We start from the raw sequence: 14000 nt of genomic DNA on the forward strand, positions 1-14000 counted from the left end.
TCATTATGTCTAGCTGGGACTTGTCCTGATGGATGAGAACATTGGTCAATGACAGAAATGCGTGAACTTACATAAACAACTTCATATGTTATGTTAATGACTCACTTTTAAGATTCCAGTTGTTGTAAGCACTTAAAAAGCTTTAAAGCTCTGCCATTCTTGGAGAAGATTATTATATATTATATATAATATATTTGTTATATATTAACAAAGAATATCTTCTATATAATAGAAGATATTCTTTTATATAGAAGATATTCTTTGTTGAATATTTCAGAGACTGTTTATTAGGGCCCGAGCGCCGACAGCGGCGAAGGCCCTATTGAAACTGAAGGAATTATTTTCTGCAAATGAATTGGCTTTTTGAGGGGCTTAACATATTCAAAAACTCACCAAAATTGGCGGTCGCATCAAGTCTGGTGAAAATTTACGTATTTTAAGGGTTTCGGGAATAGGCGCGCAAAAATGGCTCGCTAGCGCCCCCTACAAAACCTAAAAAATTTTTCCCCTGCAGTGCGTTTATCGTAGACTCACGAAACTTGGTACACATTTGTAGCATGTAAAGACGTATAAAAAACGTAATTAGAGCCATACCCTAAACCCAACAGGAAGTCCTCCATTTTGAAGTTCGAAATTAGTGCGATTTTGGCCATTTCCACATGTCGTACTTTAACGAACTCCTCCTAGAGATTTCATCCGATCAACTTCAAATTTGGTCTGTGCCATCTTAAGACATTAAAGATGAAAAGTTGTTAAAAGAAAAACTTTTCGTCATAGGGCGTGGCCGTGGCGGGGCGGCCATTTTGTGCGTTTCGCCGCCGAAACAGGAAGTGGGTGTAACTCGAGTGTACATTGTTGAACTGGCTCGAAACTTTTCAGGATTCATAAGACTCTAAATCTGAGGACATTTACCAGACAAAATTTACTCAAAGTCATAGCGCCCCCTAGTGGCAACAGGAAGTAGGCCTACAAGTCAAGGTGCTATACTTTAACAAACTCCTCCTAGAGATTTCATCCGATGGACTTCAAACTTGGTCTGTATCATCTCAACACCTTAAAGATGAAAAGTTATTAAAAGAAAAACTTTTCGTCAAACAGTGTGGGCGTGGCGTGGCGGTCATTTTGAGTGTTTAGCGATGAACGAAGAAATTGTTGTAACTTGAGTGTATGTTGTCGTATCTGCCAAAATCTGCCTTATATGACAAACATCCGATTTAAATGAAACTTATAACGTGTGGTCTACATGTGATAATGAGCCGCCCCCTATACTTTAACCACGCCCACTTACTCAGGCCACGCCCCCTTTCATAACATTTGAACCGTTTAAGGTAGGGTCTTGTGTGAGGTGTCATTGAACTCAGCAGAGAGTTCCTTCTTCATTGGTGATGGTTTGGCCCGCCCCCTATGCTTAAGCCACGCCCCTTTCATAGCATTTACACCATTTAAGGTATACCCTTGTGTGAGGTGTCATTGAACTCAGCAGAGACTTCCTTATTCATTGGTGATTGTTTGGCCCGCCCCTCTGTGCTTAGCCACGCCCCCTTTCATACATGGTGACCCGTTTATGGTAGAGTCTTATGTGAGGTATCAATGAACTCAGCAGAGACTTCCTTTTTTATTGGTAAAGGTTTGCCCCAACCCCTATGCTTTAGCCACGCCCCCTTTAACAGCTAATGAACTGTATGACGTAGAGCCTTGTGTGAGGTATCGTTGAACTCAGCAGGGAGTTCCCTTTTCATTGGTGACGATTTGCAGTGTCTGAGTGCTGTGCAAATACACGGTCGCAAGGAGCGGCGTCCGCCAGCAACCCCAACACGCGCACAGGCGCGAGGGCACGTCCATCGCTGCTTGCAGCTTTAATTCATTCTTGAGCTTGCTTACTTGTGTCTGAAAACGTGCCCATAAGGTGAGGTTGGAAAGAGACGCCCCACGTCTCCCCTCTCTTCTTCTGCGTCGATATTAAGATGGGTCACCTTCTCTTTGACCTGAGCTAGAAAGGAGCCCTCGGGTTGCTGTTCACCTGCTGCTTTAATTTCCCTTAATGTCTCAATGGTAACAGGAACCTAAATAGACATGCACATTAAATATGATTTTGTATTTACAAAGGAAAACTGACATTTAACTCTATAAATAAAAATCAATGTGAGATCACAACTTAAATGGTTTTTGATTGCCATGAAATTGACATCTTCCTTCTGGAACAATTTGGAAAGCTCTGCCAGGTAGGGCAGGATGTCTGCCTGCAGGTGAACAGCTGCAACGAATCCGTAAGTTGCAAAGTGCAACCCTCGTGCCACTGGGTCCTTCTTTATATCTGCCTCCTCAGCAAGTGTAGCAAGCACTGCAGGCAGATTTCTTTGAAGATTTGAAATGGCCCTCTCTTGTGATATCCACCTAGTGTCTTTAACCTCCTGGGGTGGGGGTAGGGCAATTCATTCATATCCATATGGAGTTTGGAGTCCAAGGAATTTGGTGTAGCCTACAATGTTTTCACTTACTGTGACTTTCAGGTCCGCTACTTGGAGAACACTGGCAGCTGCTTTTAGAGCACTAGTGCGGTTTGCACTATTCCGAAAATAAAGGTGCAGGTCTTGTGGAAAACTCCCTGCTGGACTGATGAGCCTACGTCACTCCTTGGACTCACGCATTTGCGCACATACGCAACTTTGCTTTTTTCTTTTGTAGTTCGCTGCGTTTGTGTAGTTAACATGACAGTATCTCTCTCTCTCCTGTAGGGACCACAATGGAAATAAGTCTTTGGCTTTATTGTGTCATCCCTGACTAGTTATGTATTTTTAATATATGACACATGTACTGTTTCATTTTTTATATATATATTTAAGTGGTCAAATAAAATCAATCAATCAATCACTCTTAATTATAGTTCAGGCTCATGTCTACTGTAATGCTAGGAACTTACTGCAAAATATATCATTCAGAAACAATAGCTGATACTTTGATTAATGGATGCATGTTAGTACAGTGTTGCATATTCGTTAATTACAACAATCCTGCTGAGGATTAGTTCAGCTGTTGCACTCGCGATGGTGTTGCTGGTTTAATTGTTGAAGCGCATTTCACCGTGCCATTCGCGCCGCTGGTCGTGACTATTGTACCTGTATGTTGCTGTTATGTTCATTTGTGGTCTTAGAGCGCCATCTAGTGGTCAATAGAGGTAACTGTACAATAACCTGTATTCTTTACTACATTGGATTGTTAATTTCCATTACTATCCAGTATTGTTTGGTTGTTTGCATAGCACTGTTTATTGCATGGCAATTATGTATATTGCCTATAAGTACATATATTGCAGAGTAATTGTTGCTTATTTCTCTTTAATCTATATATATATATATGTGCATTCATTATGTACAGGTTATATTTACATATTCTGTATTTCCTCATTTTACAGAAAACCACACCCACACACAAACACATACTATCGCAAGCAACAAGCACTGTATTCACCTGCTGGAATTGGATGTCAATAAATCTGTTGAACTAAAACCAAAGGTTGCAGCGACTCTCTTACCGGAGTACATAGCCAGCTCGGGTAGCGTCAGCGCATAACGTACACGGACTTCACAGGTCTTGAAGGTGCTTTCTGAAAGTTTTATTGTATGGCACTCCCTCTGCTGCATATTTACATGCCAAGGCCAGGCGATGAGCAGCACAGTGCACTGACACTTATCCTGGCCAGGTGTCGGTCAACAATTTTGCTGTGCCATTCTGTTTTCCTAAAATTTAAAATTTTTAAAAAGTTTTAGATTAAGGCAACCTATTCATTAACTTAACTGTCCTTTTCCTTCATTCATTCACTTTACCGGTCATCACTGCTGCTCCATCTGTGTTAAGGCCAAAGATGCAGTCCTGAGGCATTTCTTTTTTTATTATGACCTGCATGACAGCTTCTGCAATAGTTGTGGTAAGGCCATCTGGAATGGATAAAATATTCAGAAATTGACAGAACAGCTGTCCTTCCTTGTCTGTATACCTGAAATATTTACGAAAAACTATTTGTTTAATCCTGGTTTTGTTACATAGGACACCATCATGACCCATTTAAAAATGAATAAGCTACTATATGCTACTGTACCTGACATGGATATCTAATTGTTTTGTCACAGAGATGTCTGTGGACTCATCAATTTTCAAGCCAATAGCCTTTGATGTTCTATGGGCTTCTAAAATGGGCTCCTCAACCACTTCACCTAGAATCTGTAACATTTCGTCCACAATCCTGTTTGACCTGTAGTTGGTCCTATGATCAATCTAGGAAAATATATTCTTAAATTACAGTTAATTTTATTACAAATCCATGACAGCAAATGTACACTGTAATGAAATAAAATTCTTACCTTCAATTTGGCAAAATATTCACAGCCTAGGAGGTCTGCCAGTTCTAGCAATGCCGGGTAATTTCTATGGTGCGCGACTTCATGCTTTAGTTCTTTTTCGTTCTCTCATTTCGGCCGGGGAAATGAGAAATGAGCCCCTCGCGGTGTGAAGCGAGTCCGCGCTATTCTCCGACATGCACTTGACGGCCTTTTGTACAGCGGATATTTATTTTCTTTTTGACGACTTAGTTAAGGCGGTGGGCTTCTCTCTTAGGCGTCTGCCCTAACTGCAAAGTGCTGCGGGAAACCCTGGTTTAGCAAGATTCACTATTAATAATGTATCACAGTGACAATACTTAGTGGGGCCGTAAACTGTGTTGAAGCTCGCTGGGAGAAGAGCTGCCTGATGCAGCTCGGGTGACGTTCTCGGAGGGAATGAGGAGGAACTGTTAGACCCATCAACGAGTCAGCGGACCGCTAACGTTAGACCCAGCAGCAGTGGGGCAGGCATGCAAAGGACTCAGCCAACATGGGGTGAACACTCTTACTGGGTGAGCTAGAGGCCGCCCCATCCAAAAATATTTTTACATCTTTTGTGTGTTCTGTGCTAATGCTTCCTACACCACCTCAAATAAACACCAACGAAGAAACCCCGACCCTGCTTCACACGCACACGCACACGCTCACACACAGACATGCTAGGAGACATGCATTGTAAAGATCACGGCTCGATCCGAGACCTAGACCTCATTATACATCCATGTCCCGAGACTCACTGACAACATCGTTTTGGGTAACGTTAAAACTAACAACACAGTTTCCACTGCAGTTATCTACTAGTCAAGACACACATTTATCATAATGAATGTATGAGAGTAAACGTATAGAGTTACTGAATAAGTTATCATTGATAATTAACGTGATAATTTGCTAATGTTAGCTAAGTTAATGTAAGTTACGTGTTAGCTAACAATGTTAGCTGACTCCTCTCCAGCTTGTCATGACAACGTTAGCTTACGTTAAAGGGAAGCTATGCCAATTTTCCACCGGTGTTTGTGTCTTTGCAGTGTGGGATAAACGGTGTTTGGCTTCCCCTCATTGCCCTAAACGTTAACCAACTTACATGACAAACTACATAATGTATATCTTCTTATCAAAAATATGAGAACTGACAGTGTGCTCCAAATGCACCTTGCGCCTTTACAGGCTGCAGGATCTCCATCACTGGGTCGAGACTAGAGGCCATTAGAGCTGTTCTTCTCAAAGCCCAGGAACATTAAATGTCCAAAATCAGGGTGCAAAGTTTGTCAAAAGGGAGGTAGGGAGAGTTAGAAAATAATATATCTTATTGTCCACCATGACAAGTTGTCTGATTAACTTCAGTGAGCTGGATTACCTTTACTCTTTTGCCCAAGTAAAGTATATTTGTAATTTATTTTCACCATATGACCTGTCAGGTATCATCCAGTAGAAACTATTTTAATTCAATAGCTGTTCATTTATTTGATCTGCTGCACTTTGGATCAATAGACTGAGATTAAAAATGACTTCTAATGGATGTTTGTTAGGTTTAAGTGATACTTTTGACCTCACCTTTTATGCCCATGACCTGTTTGCAAGCCTGAGTGGGTCAGCGTACCGCTGACGTTAGACCCAGCCCGCTGTTCAGCTCATTCTCTGTAACCGATGCAGCATAAAAGCACGGCAGAACCAGCTAGCCAGCCGGTGTGAGTTGGCTAATGTTAGATTGCTAACTCCGCCACCAAAAAGAAGATTCTGTTCAGCTGCAGCGTTTGTGACCAAAGTTTCACCTGGTACAAACAGCTCAGGAACCATCAGTGTGTCGGTGGTCAGAGTCAAACTGAGGAGAACAGAGAGGCAGCTGAAGACCCAGAAACAGAAGCTGATGGAGAGGACTGTGGAGGACCAGAACCAGCCAGGAACTCACATCCACATCGACTTTTACAACCAGAGACTGAAGACAAGTCTGTCTCTGTTGGTGGTATGAAATATACCTGCTCTCAGTTTGGGAAAAGATTTAACAACAGGCCAAATCTGAAGGTGCACATGATCACATGACTGTTGAGCTAAAGCTCTGCTTTTTGTGAGTAGTTGGCACTAGTCTCTATACACGTTCAAAACAGTTAGAAACAAACCTAAGTACAGACGCAGGGATGGCTAGTTTGCCATGTGGTTTTGCAGATAGTGAAAAGGGTTAACCCTCCTGTTGTCCTCAGATCAAATTTGACCCGTTTTTAAAGTTTCTATATCATAAATTTGGGTTTCTTTTAACCAAAGTGCCCAAATGTAACATGAATGGTTCCAAAAAATGAAATGGTTTCAAAACAGTAACGATACACTGAATACACTTTAACATACAGTAAACCCGTCTCTTATTATCCACTCCACGTTCTCTGATCTTAAAAATTAGTCAAAATAATTAATAATTTCTGGGGGGTTTTAACTCAGAAATTGGGTATAATTTCATATAAATGAGGTTTGTTGACCATGATTTCCAACAAGAAGTGTAAAACTGGTGACCAATTGGAATAAAGTTGGCTTCATGTTGCTGTCAGCCTGAACAAACAGGAAACAGCCATGGAGTAGGAGTGAAGTCGGATGAGAATTACAGTTCATTTACGGGATAGTTTCCTGCTTTCTTTGAGTTAACTTTAAACTCTTGTGCTGCTTCTCATGTCGCTTAAATTGCTTCCTCGAGTCCTCCACTTTATTTTAACTAGATATCTGTTTCTACCAGCTCTAACATTATTTATTTAAACACAGAAGAGCTGAAATGTTGTTTAAGTGTAAGGTATTTTAATGTGTTACCTCTCAGTTGAAGGTTAACCCTTGTGTTGTCCTCCTTCTGTTTTGTCTGCCAAGTATAAATTATCACCCCACTCTCTGTTACATCTTCTTAGCCAACTTCATTCCAACCTATTACCACTAGTGTTACACTTATTTCTGGAATTCATGGTCAATAAACCTCATTAATATTAACTTATACCTACTTTCTGAGTTTAAAAAAAGCACAAATTATGAATTATTTTGACTAACAATTAAAATCAGAGGATGTGGAGTGCATCACAGACTGATATATGTCAACGTTTAGTCAGGAAACTGTTTTGAAACCATTTCAATTTCTTTTCAAATGCTATAAAGTTGAATAAAACCTCCACAATTCAATGAGAGTAATGATCCAATCCTTCATTTTATTTGCAAAAAGCGTTGTAGGAAACCATGTTATTTTTGAGGCAATTTGGTTTTACACATACTGTACAATAGAGACAACAATATACATATAGGCACATATCAACATAATATACAAAAATACAAATATACAAATAAGACATAATATCAAGACAACTACACATGGAGTGGGATGTAAAGTGGAAAAGGTAATAGTGCAAAGTAGTGTGCAAGATGCATACTTTGCACACTAAGTAAGTAACTTTGTGTGCAAGTATCTTGCACACATTTAAGTAACCTATATTTCTGATACAGAAACTTTGAAGACGGGTCAAATTTGACCCGAGGACAACAGGAGGGTTAAGATGAAGTTACACTAAACCATAGAGCTTTTATTGTGAAGGGGAAAGCGGAAGTGGATAAAGTGTAGTATTGACTGTGTTGTGGGTGAATAAAGTGAGCCGTGCAGTGCCGTCTCTGTTCCGCCATTGGACGCCCGTGTTTCTTTATTTTATAGTCAGACCTGAGTCTAGGCAACAGAAGAAACCCTCGGTTACATTAGTAAACAAACATCTGCCCGGAAGTTGTTGGTACGACCCGGAATAGCGACCGTCCCCGGAACTAACGTTAACTGTTTGTTTTCTTTTTTAATATCGCACGGAGTTGGTGCTAAAGCTAAGGTTAGCCGCTAGCAGCTAGCTCCTGCTAAGCTAACGTGTTGTTGTATTTCCTGAAACAGGTCGGGGAGAAGAGGAGCAGAGCCGCGAGGAACTTTAACATGAAGTCTGAGAGGAAGCTGTCAGCGGACCAGGGGACAGGTGGGACACGTTTACATCTGAAATATATAGAAATATATACAAGCTATGTGTCTATACATGTATATAGAAGCTATGTGTGTATACATGGATATAGAAGCTATGTGTGTGTATACATGGATATAGAAGCTATGTGTGTATACATGGATATAGAAGCTGTTTTCATGGCCGGTAAAAGTGAATATTCCACTGATACAATGTATGTCTTTTGCAACAAAACTATAAACAGACTGTGCTGCTACGTTCTCAGCTATAACTTTACTGCTACTTCATACTCATCAACAAACACACCTCCCTCTCTCTCTTTTCCTCTCTCTCTCCAATGCACACTCATAAAGGAGAGGTTGTGTGTGCGTGTGCGTGTGTGTGTGTGTGTGTGTGTGTGTGTGTGTGTGTGTGTGTGTGTGTGTGTGTGTGTGCAGGGCTCCATACTAACTTAACTAACTTAATTTAGGGGCACAGGCAGAACATTTAGGGACAACTTATATCGACCTGCAACGTCATTTTTCACATTTCCCCCATGTTAACTGTTTTACTGATAAATGGTTTGGTAATAAATACAGAAACTACAATGTGCTGTTTTATTTTACTTCACAGTCACATTTTAATTGAATGGTGCTTAACAAATGTACATTCAGAAATGTAAACAAAGTATTATTATTATTGTCAGTGTACTGTTGCCTCATACAGGCTCTCCCTCTCTCCTCTCTGTCTCTTTTTTTTTTGTTTACACAGAAATAATCATATCTAAGGTGTTTAAACTTCCATGGAACGGGGAGTATCTAGGCTAACTAAGTATCTAACCACCAGTGTGGGAAATATTGAGTAATGAGGGAGCCAGAGAGAGAGGAGCTCACAACACTCACACAAGCACTATTTGTTTTTACGAGGTAAATAGTTATATATTTAGCATCCAATGTGTATTTTTTTTCTTCATAGAAGCGGTATCCACTCTCTGTTGTCACATTTCTACCTCTCTCACCCAAGTGTGGCAAATTTCGGCGCTGACGTTTAAAAATACAAGTAAATCAGTGAATGCCCAACAGCACTGCCGAGGTCTATCAACACAGCTCCGCCGACCGGAAGCGCATGCAAGCTGGGTTGAGATGTAAACAAAGTGAGGGAAAGAGAGGAGGGCTAACGGTAGGCTAAGACTAACTCCTTTACTACGCAGCGTTTTCTTCGCCAATGTACATCTCAGTGTCTTTAGCAAACAAATGGATGATCTTCGGCTGCAGATCACCACTCGTAAAAGTAGTATGGATGGCAACATCATGATTTTCACAGAAACATGGTAACAACAGCGCTGTGCAACAGCATGTGGGGACGATGAGTGTGACGCTGCAACCGGCAGTGGCGTTGCTTTTTCATTTATTAACATGTCACGGCAGACTCTATGCTTAAGGCTAAGATTGTGTTTAACTAGTGTATTGTGTTTAAACTGTGAAGTGGCTGCACTGTCGGCCAAGATGATATGTTCCCCGCAGTTCTGGGGTAGCAACTGCAACATTTGCAGTTCATGGAGTTTGTCTCCTTACAGTACCTCAACCAGCTGAATTCTCGCAGCCACTCTTCCCGAAAATGGTGGGTTCGGGCCTTTTTCGCCACACAAACCTCTGACTGAATCATCATCCGACTGTGACACTGTAGACTCTGGCACTAGCACACTAGCCGCAGGTCGGAAGAACGAGTCAATAGTTCACTTGCTCATTGTTCAGACGCACATAGCAGGTTGTGATATCTGTCTCCTTCCCAAAGATGTTTACGCGCGCTTGATTAATCTCTAGGACCCTCCCCCTCCACACATTAGCCACTTACAGTGGCCATTCCCCATCCTTCTCACACTCATTGGCCTGCCACAAATTCCAGATTCATTGACGCGCCCCTTCCACATTTAACGTGTAAAAAAAAAAAAAAAAAAGTGGGCGGCCAGTTTACTGGACAATTTGGTCGCAGTCTGGAGCCCTTGTGTGTGTGTGGCTGTGTGTATATGGCTGTGTGTGTGTGACTGTGTGTGTGTGTGTGTGTGAGACACTGTTTCTGCCGCTGTGTACGTGAACTATCATGCGGCATGTGTGTGCCGAAGACAACATGTGGACACCCGTCCCGAGCGTCGGTTCCCTGGATGTATAATAATAACGGTCGGCTCATTGTTCAAATGCTCTCCCGTTGTTTTTACGTTCTTATGCGTAGGCGGTGCACAAAAACAGTAAGCCGTATAATAGCAGGGAAAACCCTGCATTTAGCTAATAAGCATTCAGCCCACCTATTCCTTCTACCTGTCCACCCTAATATAGCAGGCTAGAACCGGCCCTGGTGTTGAATCTACTCTGAAGCAGCAATGCAGGACGTGTGAATGCAGCCTAAAGCAGCCTTTAGAAACTTCAACAGGTTTGTGGTGAACCGTGGGCTTCGTCTTAGAGCTACGCTTCCTTCGGACTAACAACAGAAGCTTGTTAACTACTAACAAAAACCCCAGATATATTTAGTCTATAGTCATTGAAGACAAACAAAATCAACATATCCTTAAATTTTGAGGAACTGTCTTCTTAAAATTGCTGAATAATTTTCAGTGTTGGATTTCCACGTTTAATGGAATTGTAGATGTTAAATTGTACAAATATTCACACTGTGTTTCAGCTTTACCTCAAGATGTTCTGGAAGTGATTGTTGGTGAAGAGGAGCAGCAGGAGTGTAGCTCCAGTGTGGACCCGCAGGAGGCAGAGCCCCCCCCACACATTAAAGAGGAACAGGAGGAACTGTGGAGCCGTCAGGAGGGAGAGCAGCTTCAAGGGCTGGAGGAGGCTGATATCACCAAGTTCCCATTCACTCCTGTCCCTGTGAAGAGTGAAGATGATGAAGAGGAAGCTCAGTCCTCACAGCTTCATCAGAGACCAACTCAACACATGGAAACAGAAGGTAATTGTGACGTTTTGAAGGAGAGCGGAGAACCTCCGTCAGGTTTGAGAAGTCACGTGACTGTGTGTTGATGTGATCACACAGCAAACTTTAACGCTTATAGACAAATAATAAGAGATGCACCGATTACAATTTTCTAGGCCGATTCCGATTTTTCATTGAGTTTGACCTGCCGATACCTATTTTAGCCAATTCTGATTTAATTTTTTCTAACTACTTTACAGCACATACAAATATTTAATTTCTATCTTTTCTTTAATAGAACATTTTACATTTTGCATAGAACATACAACATTTTTTGAGCAGATAATCGAATGCTATAAAATAGAACTTATAAATTACTCCTGGTGTGGGAAATTCACACATCTAAAGTCTAATGTTATGGAAGAACCATTTCCTTCTTTTCACATCCAATATCCAACTAACAGAATGTGATACACTTCTGTATGAAAACAGGTAATGGCAATACAATAATATATAAATAACAAAGAGAGTAGGGCTGTCCCAAATGATTATTTTTTAAACGATTAATCTAGCGATTATTTTTTCGATTAGTCGACTAATCTATCGATTAATTTTTCGATTAACGATAAATTTTTCAATTAGCGATTATTTTCCCATTGCTCAATTATTAACAATTTACACAAAACAAATTTCAGTAAGGTTCAAATCTCTATTTATTAAAATTGTTTAACACTGCACTGTTCAAGTAAAATTAATTTGTAGTGCAACCTGAAGCCAAAATAAAGTCACTTTCAGGAGGAATACAAAAATAAAAACTTAAAGTAAACAGAGCAAGTGCAGAAAGAGTAGCCTGTATTTGCTTTGCAGTCTTAAAATCCATTTCAACTTCAATAAAAATACATTAAACACAAAACTTTTATTTTCCACCTTAGTTGTGAATCAAAACAGTTATCAAAATTAAAAAATTCTGGTAACACTGCTCACTCAGAGTAACATTAATAACACTGGTTGTGCTTTTGGATAGGGGTGATCCAGTCAGATACTCAGGATTGGTATCAATCCAAACTGTAATAATTGAACTAACTAAAATGCAAAGGAATGTAAACAACAAAGACTTTTTAGTGCAAACTGCATAATGACACAAACCTTTAACAATAAACTTGGTGACTGCCCTGTTGTCAACATTGAACTAATGGAGAACTAACTTAAGTGTAAAGGAATTGAGTTGCCTTGTTGCTGAAAGGTGCTGTAGAAATAAAGTTGCCTTGCCTTACAACCTCAGCCTGTCAGTCAGTCACCAGGGCACAGAAACCACTGTTGTGCCTGTATGTCTCAGGAGGAAGTGTCACCGCGAACGCTTTCGGCTCGCCATTAATATCATATTTCAGCAAACGCCGCCTGCGTGAAGTTTTGAAAACTGTAACCACACTTGAAACCACTTTATCAGCATTACAGTGACTCTCTGGGACTTCAACATAACTGCAGAGCCGACGTAGTTCTCCTGCACCTCTGCGCGCACACGTGTCTGTGTGTCTGTGTCGAAGCTCCGCTGTCTGTCAATATGCAGACAGGACAGATAAGCTTGCACTTACGCGCTCAGATGCTTTTTTATTTTTTTTTTGACCCGACGTAGTTCAGGCAGCAGGCTGGCGGCCGCCTAAACTGCAAAGTGCTGCAGGAAACCCTGCTATTTTTAGATTTACACGTGAGTGACACTCATAGACAGTTAAAGAAACGCGACGCATCGACGCAAATTATTTGTGTCGACGCATTTATGTAATCAATGACGTCGACTACGTCGACGAATCGTCCCAGCCCTAAAAGAGAGTTTGTGTGCATGTTGGAGAATAGCGCGGACACGCGCTTCACACCGCGAGCAGGCACGCGCGCCACCCGGCGGGAAAAGGGAGAAAGGAAAAAGAGACTCACTGTCCGAGGGATAACTAGCCAGTGGAGATCGTGTGTGTGCGTCCTTGAGAACTGTAAATCGTATAACTTATGTTGTCAGTTCATTGTTAGCTGATGATTTCGTTGTTTGTATTATTCACCTGCTAGCTTGGTTGCACATGGCTGTTGATTCGATATAATGGCGATTGTTGAACGCCCTTCCTCACGTTTGTATTTTATGTGCACTATTTACATGCTACAGTAGTTACAATGCATTAAGATAATGCAATTAATAGTGGGATTATTGTTATTATTTGCTAGCCTATACATAATTCCTATGCATTGTGTATGGTAGCCTTTACAATGTTATTTATTTACAGCATTTGACCGGCATAAAATCGGCATATGTCAGACTGACCGGCTGGTAGCTGGTCATGGCCGATCATGTGAAAATCAGCCAATTCCGGTCACCAGCCGGTCAATCGGTGCATCTCTACAAAAAATCAGTGCAAGTTTCTTCTGTTATCTGAGCCAGTGGAAGCATGTAGAGGCCCCAGAATGGAGCCTTGGGGAACTCCACATTACATATTTGTCCGCTCAGATGTTAATCTATAGACACAAAGTAGTCCCAGTCACTGTTCTTTAAGTAGGATTCAAACCAGACCAGAAAATTAAATAAGAATAAGATTTCTTTTATTGTCTTTACAGCACTCGGGCTGAAAGTTAGAATGCAAAAACATGAAATACCAGTTACCAGGTAAAGAGATGTGAAAAGAGACTCTTGATGCTGTCTCTCTGTGTTTGTGTTAATGTCTCTCTGTGTGTTTCCTGTTTCCTGCAGATGTTAAGCAGCTGTTGGTGGTTAAAGAAGAGGTTCCCCCTGAGCAGC

The 14000-nt window shown here is 41.1% G+C and overlaps 1 long non-coding RNA gene across 1 annotated transcript; it reads left to right on the forward strand.

Annotated features, from left to right (window-relative positions):
• The first annotated feature begins 7950 nt into the window (after window positions 1-7950).
• Window positions 7951-11163, forward strand: LOC116050059. Its single transcript, XR_004104986.2, has 3 exons — window positions 7951-8116; window positions 8266-8344; window positions 10982-11163. It is a non-coding gene; the product is annotated as an uncharacterized LOC116050059 (long non-coding RNA).
• The last annotated feature ends 2837 nt before the right edge of the window (window positions 11164-14000 follow it).

Source organism: Sander lucioperca, chromosome 16 (assembly GCF_008315115.2).
Source record: "Sander lucioperca isolate FBNREF2018 chromosome 16, SLUC_FBN_1.2, whole genome shotgun sequence".
In the NCBI taxonomy this organism is placed as follows: Eukaryota; Metazoa; Chordata; class Actinopteri; order Perciformes; family Percidae; genus Sander; species Sander lucioperca.